Source organism: Lepisma saccharinum, chromosome 27, assembly GCF_977018435.1.
Source record: "Lepisma saccharinum chromosome 27, izLepSacc3.1, whole genome shotgun sequence".
NCBI classification, from domain to species: Eukaryota; Metazoa; Arthropoda; class Insecta; order Zygentoma; family Lepismatidae; genus Lepisma; species Lepisma saccharinum.
The window spans coordinates 28108139-28121724 of NC_139255.1; the positions used below are offsets into that span (position 1 = coordinate 28108139).

The window sequence follows — 13586 nt, forward strand, 5'->3', positions numbered from 1 at the left end:
GTTAAACGTTATAATTTGAATGAATACGTCAAATCATGGGCGTAACATGAATGGACTGTCCCGACTAAATGGGGATGTCTTTTAGCCTTGTATCAATGGTTATAAAAAAAAAAAAAGTACTCAATGTTGCAGACTGCAAACTTCTGGAGCCTGACTCTCTCTCTTCAGGCAACCCATTCCTACATGCAAGGACGAAATCGAAATTCTTGCACAATCTGAGTCAATGTTATCTTCGTACGTTTTTATATCTCCACATTATAATATATCATAGTTCGAAGACTATATCATAGTCTTGGACCCATGACGCTTCCGTTGAGTATGGGCATGCCCTACAGCTTCAGATTTCATCTTCCTCAAATTAAATATGGTAAATTTCTGACGTATCTATGAACATTTAGTATCGACTTACATTGAGATTTCAAATTTAAAGAACGGATGGGGGCCGCGCGATCTGTTGCTACGCCACTGTATGTATGTGTGTGTGTGTATATATATATATATATATATATACATACATACATACATATATATATATATACATATATATATATATATATATATATATATATATATATATATATATAACACACATACATATATAATGTATGTATACAGTATAGGCCTATATGGTGTATAAATAGTTTGTTAATTTATAATAGTTTGATAGAAAAAATCTTACGTTTGGGCCCTCCCAAACTGATCAACCTAGCTACGTCCCTGCAAACACGAAAGCTCTCCATAAATATGTCAGCACATGATAAGATAAGGGTGACTGAATCAGGCAAAAACTCATAATTCGTCGAAGGTAGGTGTGTTGGCATGTTCACCGTTATCTGTCTTACGTTCTTCTCATTCCAACTAACACCTATGTGAATGTGCTTGCATAAAACGCACATATGTGATCCAGTAGCCTTCATGCATCTGGTGAGAAGCAACAAGCTGTAATTGTTAACTGGTAGGACTATTATTTCTTTACCTCTGTATTTGCTTATGAACTCTTCCAGTGATATTCTTACCGGTATCATTTGTTGAGTGATAGGTAGGGCTAGGAAGTTCACAAATCATATGTTTTCTTGGCTTTGAAGACACTGCTAAACCTGGCAGTCAGTGGCGGCGATTGGGTTCCAAAACCGGGATACAAGGGGCCAAAACTGGGGGGGCAAAGACAGTATATTTTCCTTTGTATATAGGGTTTAGCATTGTGCAGTGGAAAAGTGGCGAAAAGTTTGGGGAGCAACTGCCTCCTCTCGCCCCCACCCCCTAAATCGCCGCCACTGCTGATATTAGTCCGTTTCACTTCTGTTCGAACCAGAAAACATTGTTTTTATTTTGCATTTGTTTGTATTTTCAAACCTTTTTTTGTTTTTACTTCATTTTTCAGTATTTTTTTGCTTTTTATTACATCTTTTATCATTTTTTTAAGGTTATTATTTCTCCTCGGTTGTTTCATGGATTTTAAATGAATTGGTTAGCACGAAATGAAGTAAAAATATGAAAAAAGGTACATTATCACTTAATTGCCCCCCTTTCGATAGTTTAAACCACCAAGCAACAGATTTTATCAAATTATTTAATTAGTGTCTTGTAATTTATGAAAGAATCAAGCTTTCATTTTAAGGGCGGGAATTTTTTTAAAAAAATTAGAACATTTTTAAAACAATTTTAAGGTCATTTTTCAGATTTTTCAGGTCATCCATCTTCCTAGTCCTAGTGATAAGATTTAAAGTCTTTGTAACAACTTCGGCAAAGTTTGTTTCAAAATTAACTTTACGCTCATGTAGGCTATTTGATTTGATTGATTTATTTCACTTTGCATTTCTGCCACTTTTGGCTAATCGCGAAGATGAAGATGAATGATGATATGATGGAAGGACACTCACAAAGAGCGCCCATGCCCAGATCGGGATTTGAACCCGGGACCCCTACCGTCGTAGCTCGCTGTGCTCACAACTCCGCCACGGAGGCCAGCGTAGTCTCTTCGTGACTGGGCTTCAACTTTAAATCAATCACTGTACAAGTGCCAATACAGGGAATCGAACCCGGTACCCCTTTGTTACAAGGCAACACCTTTGAAGTTCGTAATGTCGCTATGGAGGTAAGTAAAACACACACATATTAAAATGTTTCCTTTCCTTTCTGTAATTTTCGGTTAACTCGTTCGTTGTCCCATCTCCGCTGTCTTCTGGCTTTTAGACGGGACACCATCACTACTTTTTTTTAAGTATTTCCCCGATTGTCTTCATGATGCTGCGCCAAAGCGAGCTCCAACAAAGATCGAACCCAGGACTGTTCGCACCAGAGGAGAAATATCTAACCATTTGGCTACTCGGCAGCCCTCATGTGTATAAGACACAAAATTAAGCAATATTCTTTGAGGCTAAATACAGGGTGTCCCAGTTAAATGTAGCTCGGCTCCGATCAACAGTTACTTGCCAAAGATCATGAAAAGAAATGACGTCTGTGTACGGATGACCTTGAGTACCTACCACGGTTCACGTTACAATGGACTATTCCATTTTACTGGTGCAATATAGCCGTCATTTGCCTCATAGACAAATGCCTTTGAGACGGGCTACTTTTAACTGGGACACCCTATAGAACATTCTCATTTTCCTAAAGTCTTGGACAGCACGTCTCGGTCTCGTCTCAAAGGATATAATCTCGTTCTTATCTCGGTCTCGTTAAAATCGAACGAGTTTATAACTCATTGGCTCGAAAGCCCTTTACATTGACATTGAAAATACGTGAATATACAAGCAAATAAACACATAGGAACTAGAAAAAACAGCAAATCCCCTCCCACTTCCTAAAATAATTCATCAAGCTCTCTACAATCACATCAGATCTTTTACAAAATTCCTAGACATGCAACTCTTTTCCCAGTATTTCATTACAGAGATTACAGTTTCGCCTTATATTGGACTGCCCAGTACTATAACAAATTGTTTTTTAACCTATTTTGTTTTGGAGAAAAGACCAAAATATGATGAAACCAACATGTTAGTTTAATATGTGTGCGATATAGGAACGGATATACTAGGCAAGGCATTTCCTTGACTACAAAAACATTCAGGCATTCGCACAATACATATTTTGCGAAATATGGAAGAATTTGTTTCCGGGAAGCCGTAGTTATTTAATCGCGAATATTACAGAGGACATTCTGGGCGATCTTATCAAATATCATGTGATATAGAATGACGTAAATGGTTTAGTACCACCTATAGATCATAAAGCACACATTCATGTTTCACATCGGTCACACAGGACTTCAACCGCAGTTTTGGTCTGCCTTGTGGTAATGTGCGTCTATTTACTTTGTTCAGATTGTATATTTCCTATGTACTGGACACTTATGTGTTTCTTAGTTTAATTATTGTGTGTCCATATTGAAATCTTTGCAAATGGTCCGTGTAGGCACATCTATTTTATAATTTTAATAACAACTTTTAGTGGCCGCGGTGGCTCAGTCGGTAACGCGTCTGACTACCATGCTAAAGGTCCCGGGTTCGATCCCCGGCCGGTTCAAATCCGGGAACTTTTCTAACGATGGAAGCGGCCCTGGCGCCCACCCAGTGTCGAATAACATGGGTACCTGGGGGGAAACCCTGGGGGGTAAAGGCGGTCAGGGGCGTGATGCTGATCACATCACCCCCACTCACGACCGAATCAAGAAAGTGTGGGGCGTTACCCGCACACCCCCTATACGCCTTCAGGGCGTGGTGCTGTACACAGGGGAGCACTTTTTTTACGATGTCTATCAAAATAACAAATACAAAATTCTTGACTTTTTCATGATATTTTTTACCTTTCTTGCCCCTTTTTCTTAACATTTATTTAATATATATTTTATTCAATGAAAAATCACTACCACAAGGACGATTAAGATGAAATCTGACGCTGAACTTTAACAAGAGATTTAGACTTGCTTTAGTTACTAATGTATGTAAAAATTAATGCTTCAGACTTCATCCTGGCTCAGGAATGGCCACTTATTTATTTAATATTTTTACAAAACTTCACACATACAAGAAGGCATTTCTTAAGAAACTAAGTGAAGTCAATACAATTTTAGATTTCCAAATATTCAACTGTATCAAATTCCAGTACAGGTATGTACAACAATGTACATTCACTATACTGTAAAGAAATAGCAAAAATTCTTGATCAAAAGCATAATTTCTTCACATTCTCTTGGCTTTTTTGGCCACAATGACATTGCATTTTTCAAAGAATTTCTTCCACCGAAGAGACAAAAGTTATTATTTAAATTATCGTAAGATTAATTTTTGGATATCATTTCCTCCTCAGATTCAGGTTAATTATATCAATTGATGTTTAATTGCATAATAGTTAGGATGTATAGACTTCTAGAATATTTACATTCTATTTTATGTAATATGGCACAGCACACTAATAATCCAAGAGTCCAGGGTTCGAAATCCGACCTGCGTATGGGTGTTCATCATATCATCACTCTTCCCCATCCTCGCGATTAGCCAAAAGTGAAAGAAAAGCGAAGTAAAATAAACAAACATCAGTGAATTAGAAAAGATTCAGTGTGGCATGTTGCAAAAACATATTAATCAAACTGGTATTAGAACACGCTGCAAAATAAAGGAACATATACTTTGGTTACAGCGCCTTGAATAACGTAGTGTGGAAAATGGCACTGTTCTGGCATCTGTGGCTGGTTCCACTGTAGCGATTGATAAATTTCTTTGCTATTCAAATTACTTTTCGATAGCCCTCGTGTATGTACTTTTAAGGATTTTTATTTTCTAAGAAGGTATAAATATTTCTTAGTTAAATTGTAACGCAGTTTGCCATGCGAAAAAGAACGCAAAGCAAGTTGAAGCTTGTATTATTTTTCTTTCTTATCAATAGGGAGACAAATTTATGGTAAATAAAAACTGAGGAGAGCGGTAAATAAAATATTAGATCAGCGGTATATACCAGCGGTGGAAAAAAAAATTGGCACACACTTTTTCATTATGAGAGGAAACAGCATACAAAAGAGCTATACATTGATAAACTACTTCATTTTTATATACTGTACACATACACAAGTACTTAGCTGTCCAACCAGAAAGAAAACATCAACACAAAATCACTTCATTCCTAAATTGCATATCTCAAGTGATTTATTCTTTGTATGTGTTTAAAGGATATCCTTGCTGTCCAACAAATAAAATAATCACTACTGCACATATACAAACACATGTTGAAAATCACATGATGATAAACAAAATTCATTCATGATTGAACACAAATGACCCCATTGTATCCCTTGATGTGCGGGAACAGACTAATCTTATCGCTGCTACAGCTTGCAAGTTCAATGAAACTGGAAGTTGAGTAGACATTCGGGGGAAGAAAGGAATGCAGCTTGTCACTGGTCAGTGTGGCTCCGATGTAAATTGAAGTTAAATAAATTAGGCTCATCAAAGATATACATCCTTCTCATCAAGTTAATTTTTATTCTAAATCATTCTGAATTCTCCCGGTCAGGAGGTTAAATTAATTAAAAGTTTATTTATTTAATCCGAGAGCATACCTCTGGTCAGAGGGTGATTTTAAATCTCGTAGCTTATAAAGTTTTCATGATTCCCCTATTATGTTAAGGAATTCCACGTGGACATTTGTAATTTGTGGCCGAGATATGGCATTGATAAAGGGTAGAGATATTTTAATTATGAATGTTTTTAGAGGTTGACCCTGAAGATGGTAGTTTACCTCATGAGTTCTATAGAACATAATGTAGATGTGAAAATATGACAAAAGCACGAATAGGAATTTACGAGTTGGTTGGTTGGTGTTTTAAGTCCACTTTATGCACAGTACGGCTCTGTCCGAAAGGTACGAAGTACGTACTTGAAGCATGGTTTTGGCAGAAGTGACGTCACCTAGTACAGTTCGAAAGCGCCATGAACAGGAGTACGCAAGTGCATATCTCGCAGTGCAGATGGAAGCTGACTCGGTCACGTGATTTCTGCACTCGTTGTTCGTTTGTTTAAAATCGCGGAGGTAGAAGGTCAGCAACACAGGTTAAATATACGTTATGGGTCAGCAAGTTGTTGGTTAAAGAGCTTCTAATGTGTGGAAGTGTATGTGTACGAACATTTGACAAAGCAACGTGATTTCTATGGGGAAAAACAAGTGTTTATAACGTGGGGAAAACAACGAGTATTCAGCTTTATCTACTGATCGTATTTGGCGCTGCAGTCGAAGTGCAATTCGAAAGACTTTCACTTCCAGTCCCCGACTTCAAGACCGCACTCCAAGACCATACTCGGAGGATGCTCGCTTCAAGTACGGTCTTGCACCTTTGGGACACGGCCTAAGGCTAATCGAGACTGGACCTACAGTTTAAAGTGGGATTCGAACCACTAAGTGCCTCCACCGGGTATCGAACCCGGGACCCCTTGATTACAAGGCAACGACGCTACCACCGCGCCATCGGGGAAGCCTAATAGGAATTTACGGATAGATGTTATGCAAATTTTTATTTTCTCTTGATTACAAGTAATATTGTCGACCATTAGTTAATAATTTGTCACCCGTTTATTGAAACCAAGTTACAGCTGTGTTAGTTCTATGATGGGATATGGACATGTAATATAAGAAAGTGCTCTCTGGGTTTTATGTTTACTCAATAGAAAGTTTTGACTATATTATGGAAGTCGATATGATCTAACTTTTATCTTGCCATTGTTGTAGTTTTCCTTTTGATCAGAAGTTTGTATATTTTTCTTTTAACTTAACTATGTTGGGATTTGTGAATACGTTGATTAAGGTTTAAACGTAGAACCTTCTCTCATGTTAATTTTTGGACTGTTTATTGGAAATTGGAGAAGTAAATAAATTCTGTAATCGTTAATGGGTATTTCCTTCATAGTAAATTTGGTTCATAAGTACAAATTAGCTGGCATCCTTTTGGTTTGATGAGTTGTCCCGCCGTCACTGGTCAGTGAGGCGGAGGCTTTATCAACCCATAAGATGTCAGTTTAGATTATGCTGATTTCGCTGGCGACTCGTATGCGTATCCTCACTGGTCAGTGGGATGCGGGTGCGATCATGGCGGAAATTTAAGCGTAAAGATGGTTACCTTATTTTAGAGTTCTTAGATAAGTAAGCATAAATTATTATTTTTTATCATTATTATTCAAAAGCAGACCCTTACCCAAACCTTGAGATGCGGACTCTCATGACCCGCAGGAACTGAGAATTAGTCGAGGCATTTAAACTAAAGAGAAATTGTAGGCAGCGTCGCCCGGTCTTGGTCTTTCGAGGGGACCGAGCCGGTGCGTCGCGTGCCTGACGATGGGCGTTCGGCCTTGATCGTTACACCACTCGAATATGATACCGCTAAAGACGCTGGTGTCGGTACACGTGCATGGAATTCGTCTGCTTATAATGGAAGTACAAGTAAATGGAGTTTTCGCTGCAACGTCTGATTCTTTTACATGAAGCATTTCTATGAATGTGATACCTAATTGCTATGATATTTGTTACAGTGGTCGTGAAGATATTAACGGACATTCTAGACAGTCCACCACGTCCTGTTATCGTCATACTTTCGTTAATAATACGGGAGAAAAAATACGCATGGAATGCTCTTGACAACTAAATTTTTGTGTATGAATTAGGTTCATTATTATTATCATCATCATCATTTCTTTTAAAGATATGCATTTGTATTTTTTATATTTACTGTCTCTTTTCTTCCGCTTTGAACTAATCGCGGCGATGATGAAAATGATGATTGCATGAAACAACAAGGGGAACCCCACAAAACTTTCTTAGTGCCATCGACATGAGTGTAAGGAAACTTTCAAACCAATGGGACAAGCGACACGGGATGTTCACACTGTCACACTAGTGACACACACTTCCAGACTGTAAAATAGCATTCATTGCACATGAGGGTCCAAACAGCAAACGACAGGTTCATATGGCGTATTCGCGTGCTACTTGTTACTTCGGTCCGAAAGCTCCTTAAAGGAAGGGTGCTCAGACCAAAGCGACGCGCTACAGGGGGAGTTCCCAACTAAGTGACAAGCGACATGGTGCCTTCAGTCTATTAGCAAACGTTCACTGCTAATTGTACGGACAACAGATCTAGGCGACACGATAAGCCACACAATACAATGGTTACCTTATTTTAGAGTGTGTTCCTTTAGGAAAATTGCGCACCAACGCGACACTTATCGCTTGAGGATTTCACCAACCGAACGCTGGCCTGTGCTCCCCGTCATGCCGCTACGATGTGAAATGTTGCTCTTGATTGGCTCGTTTCCAAGCAACATGTGTCGCTTCGGTATGAAAGTTGCCTTTGGCCGAAGGACCCGTGTCGCTTTGGTGTGAAATCCTCGTATCGTTTGTCGCGTGTCGCTTTGGTCTAAAATATCCTTGAGAAAACGGTGCAGTCAGAGCTTGTGTCCCTACGATTCGAAAGGCTGCATTGATTACGGACTGCTCGCTTCCAAGCGACACACGTGGTATGTCGCCTCGGTAATCACTTTGCGATGTTTCTTCTTGTGTTACGCATGCTATTTATTTATTAATTTTATCTTGCTTTTCTTTCCAAATTAAATGCCGTTTCGTGACTTCAAATCACTCCACAAATATAACTGTTCCCATCAATTCACGTACCGCATTTCAAGACAAACAAATCTACACAATATATTCCAAAAACTAACAACGCCGCACTACTTTCATAAGAAAATTAGTACTCGTACTGATCGCACTGCCATCTATGTTGTCATCCGGTTCGGGAACTAGTTTATTGGGTCGTTTTCCACTACGTTATTCAAGGCGCTGTACTTTGGTTCAGAATTATACCCACACAACACACACGCGGGCACACGCCGACAAGGTGGTCAAACGCGTTAAGTGGTCAACTTTCAATCTTGCCATAGAAGTGTCCAGGTCGCGTCTTTAGCTCCAATTTCGCCTAATCATTACGCATTTTTACTTTCGCGATTAGCCCAAAGTGACAAATGCAATATAAAATGACAAATATACAAGCACAATGACGCTATTAGTTCTCGGAATATTGCATTTTATATGCAGTATGTAGGCAACGACGCGGCACAGGGTTGCCACTGACATTCAATTTTCTATCGCAAAACGCACTATTAACGTACAGAACGCCATGTAAACCGTATAAAGACCATACCCAATCTTCTCAAATCATGCATGTAGCATCCATACATAGCCTGTATATATTTATCTTATTTGATGTTTTAGCATTAAATATATCCATAACACACATGATAAATATTACTGTTTTTCTGGTGTTTGTCTGGTGTTTCAAAGAGTAAAACATTATTTAGAAAGGTTGAACTTTTCCAAACGTGAATTTTGCACGTTTAGTTTTTAACAGAAACTAAAAATGTATTTTTATCGTTTGATAGTGATAACTTTAAAACTATTCATTAAATTATTTAAATTATCTTGTTTAAATGTAATTTCATATGCATATTGTCTGTTAGTTGTCTTTCATTTTAATACAAAAGATAAAAGAGTACAAATTAAACTGTAGAGGTATTATATAACCGACTTTGTTTGAGAAATATTGAAGCAAAATTTGAAACAATTGTTGAATGTTCGTTTTATGGGCATAATGGTTGTGCATTTGAATTACGCCCCAAGTTATCAATATGAAGAACATTAGTTAATAAACTAACTCCTTTCATGGTTATCATAAAGTTTGACTATTTATTTTATTGGTTTGGTATTTTAAGTCCACTTTATGCGAATTAAGGCTAATTGGGACTGGACCTACAGTTGAAAGTAGGATCCGAGCCACTATGTGCCTCTACCGGGTATCGAACCCGGGACGCCTTGCTTATAAGGCGTCAACGCTACCACTGCGCCATCGAGGAGGCCCCATAAAGTTGGACTAGATCTCGCCTTTGATGCGAGTGGTCCCTGGTTCGATTCCCGGCGAGAGCCCTCCAAATTTTCTGCGCTGACTCAACTTCGTAACGACGATTGGGAAGCTGCTTGAAAAGAAGTAGAAAACCAGAAACCAGCGGCGATGGTACTCGATGCGCTGACCACGCGTCACCCTGAAAGGTCGCCTGACAGACCTAACCTCGCAAAGAACTGTTCCGCCACGGAGTTTAGTTTAGTTTTCTATTACAAAAAAATATAGATACAGGCATTACATGTTTGTGAATGGACTTGTGTTCCTGAGATCACAGGTTCAAACCGCGTGGTCCAATAGCGTATATTGTAGGCTAGCTAGGCTATCTGCGAAGCCTGGAGTCTAGAGAATAAAATACAGGAGAAAAATTGATCAGAAATTGTAAACAAAATTATTCATATCAGTGATATGATGGTGGTGATTCTGGAGTTGGCAACTTTATTTCCTATGAGTTGGCAACCTGATTTCCTATAAGTTGGCATTATGATTTCCTGAGAGTTGGCAACCTGATTTCCTGAGAGTTGGCAACCTTATTTCCTATGAGTTTGCAACCTAATTTCCTATGAGTTTGTAACCTAATTTCCTGAGAGTTGGCAACCTGATTTCCTGAGAGTTGACAACCTGATATCCTGAGAGTTGGCAACCTTATTTCCTAAGAGTTGGCAACCTTATTTCCTATGAGTTGGCAACCTGATTTCCTGAGAGTTGGCAACCTTATTTCCTATGAGTTGGCAACCTGATTTCCTATAAGTTGGCATTATGATTTCCTGAGAGTTGGCAACCTGATTTCCTGAGAGTTGGCAACCTGATTTCCTGAGAGTTGGCAACCTTATTTCCTATGAGTTGGCAACCTGATTTCCTATAAGTTGGCATTATGATTTCCTGAGAGTTGGCAACCTGATTTCCTGAGAGTTGGCAACCTGATTTCTTGAGAGTTTGCAACCTTATTTCCTATGAGTTGGCAACCTTATTTCCTATAAGTTGGCAACCTGATTTCCTATAAGTTGGCAACCTGATTTCTTGAGAGTTGGCATTATGATTTCCTGAGAGTTGGCATCCTGATTTCCTGAGAGTTGGCAACCTTATTTTCTATGAGTTTGCAACCTAATTTCCTGAGAGTTGGCAACCTTATTTCCTATGAGTTGGCAACCTGATTTCCTGAGAGTTGGCAACCTTATTTCCTATGAGTTTGCAACCTTATTTCCTATGAGTTGGCAACCTTATTTCCTGAGAGTTGGAAACTTTATTTCCTATGAGTTGCCAACCTGATTTCCTGAGAGTTGGCAACCTGATTTCCTGAGAGTTGGCAACCTTATTTCCTATGAGTTGGCAACTTTATTTCCTATGAGTTGGCAACCTGATTTCCTATAAGTTAGCAACCTTATTTCCTGGGAGTTGGCAACCTTATTTCTTTTTAATTTTTCAACCTTACTTCCTATGAGTTGGCAACCTGATTTCCTGAGAGTTGGCAACCTTATTTCCTATGAGTTTGCAACCTTATTTCCTATGAGTTGGCAACCTTATTTCCTGAGAGTTGCCAACCTGATTTCCTATGAGTTGCCAACCTGATTTCCTGAGAGTTGCCAACCTGATTTCCTGAGAGTTGGCAACCTGATTTCCTGAGAGTTGGCAACCTTATTTCCTGAGAGTTGGCAACCTGATTTCCTGAGAGTTGGCAACCTTATTTCCTATGAGTTGGCAACTTTATTTCCTATGAGTTGGCAACCTGATTTCCTATAAGTTGGCAACCTGATTTCCTGGGAGTTGGCAGACCTTATTTCCTATGAGTTGGCAACCTTATTTCCTATGAGTTGGCAACCTTATTTCCTATGAGTTATCAACCTCATTTCCTATGAGTAGGCAACCTTATTTCCTATGAGTTGGCAACCTGATTTCCTGAGAGTTTTCCAACCTGATTAACTGAGAGTTGGCAACCTGATTTCCTGAGAGTTGGCATTATGATTTCCTGAGAGTTGGCAACCTGATTTCCAGAGAGTTGGCAACCTTATTTCCTATGAGTTTCCAACCTTATTTCCTATGAGTTGGCAACCTGATTTCCTATAAGTTGGCATTATGATTTCCTGAGAGTTGGCAACCTGATTTCCTATGAGTTGGCAACCTTATTTCCTGATAGTTGGCAACCTTATTTCCTATGAGTTGGCAACCTTATGTCCTATGAGTTGGCAACCTTATTTCCTATGAGTTGGCAACCTTATTTCCTGATAGTTGGCAACCTTATTTCCTATGAGTTGGCAACCTTATTTCCTATGAGTTGGCAACTTTATTTCCTATGAGTTGGCAACCTGATTTCCTATAAGTTGGCAACCTGATTTCCTGAGAGTTGGCAACCTTATTTCCTATGAGTTGGCAACTTTATTTCCTATGAGTTGGCAACCTTATTTCCTATGAGTTGGCAACCTGATTTCCTGAGAGTTGGCAACCTTATTTCCTATGAGTTGGCAACCTTATTTCCTATGAGTAGGCAACCTTATTTCCTATGAGTTTGCAACCTTATTTCCTATGAGTTGGCAACCTGATTTCCTGAGAGTTGGCAACCTGATTTCCTGAGAGTTGGCATTATGATTTCTTGAGAGTTGGCAACCTTATTTCCTATGAGTTGGCAACCTTATTTTCTAAGAGTTGGCAACCTGATTTCCTATAAGTTGGCAACCTGATTTCTTGAGAGTTGGCATTATGATTTCCTGAGAGTTGGCAACCTGATTTCCTGAGAGTTGGCAACCTTATTTCCTATGAGTTGGCAACCTTTATTTCCTATGAGTTGGCAACCTTATTTCCTGAGAGTTGGCAACCTTATTTCCTATGAGTTGGCAACCTTATTTCCTATAAGTTGGCAACCTGATTTCCTGAGAATTTGCATTATGATTTCCTGAGAGTTGGCAACCTTATTTCCTATTAGTTTGCAACCTAATTTCCTGAGAGTTGGCAACCTGATTTCCTGAGAGTTGACAACCTGATTTCCTGAGAGTTGGCAATCTTATTTCCTATGAGTTGGCAACCTAATTTTGGTAAACTTATTTCTACCAGGGACTGCGAACCGAATTTGAACTCGAACTGAAACATGCTCCAGTTCGACTTATAGTTCGTACTCGAACCTGAACTGAAATGTTTCGCTACATTCTGGTGCACCATAACCCTCCGTGTACTTTCAGTTTAAGTTTTGTTTCGGAATAAAACTTCGTAGTGAACAATTTGGTATTTTGGGGGCTGCCAAATCCGAATATTTGGAAATAGATAAGATCCGAAATGCCATTAAGGCAGTGTTTCTCATTTTTTTTTGCCTGAGAGTTCCTCTTGACATAATTGAATATTTCTGTGTACCCCCTGAATTCTCAATATTTTATATACCGTAAAATTGTATGGAATAAGTGTGAAAAATGACACCAAACACGAACTCATTGCTTCCAATACACTACATAATAATATGGATATGTAGTTATTACTTCTGAGTGGCAATATGTTTGTAATTCGTATATCTTGGTCGTGTTTGGTGTCATTTTTCATATTTTTTAGCCCAGATTTCAATTATAACAAAATGAATGTAATATTGTTACAACATAAAAAAATAACATTGTTGATTCAAATATTCAGTAGGTGACTCACTAGTCACTACGTCCGTCGGGTCCAGTTTCTA

The 13586-nt window shown here is 38.8% G+C and overlaps 1 protein-coding gene across 3 annotated transcripts in view; it reads left to right on the forward strand.

Annotated features, from left to right (window-relative positions):
• The first annotated feature begins 831 nt into the window (after positions 1-831).
• Positions 832-13586, forward strand: part of Fa2h (Fatty acid 2-hydroxylase) — a 33527-nt gene continuing 20772 nt past the window's right edge. The window contains exon 1 of one of the 3 annotated variants that reach the window (XM_083113465.1): positions 832-955. The gene's annotated coding sequence lies outside the window, so the exon portion shown is untranslated. Of the gene's footprint in view, positions 956-3232; positions 3304-13586 lie in introns of those variants that run through there. The other 2 variants (XM_083113464.1, XM_083113466.1) reach the window with 2 other exon arrangements.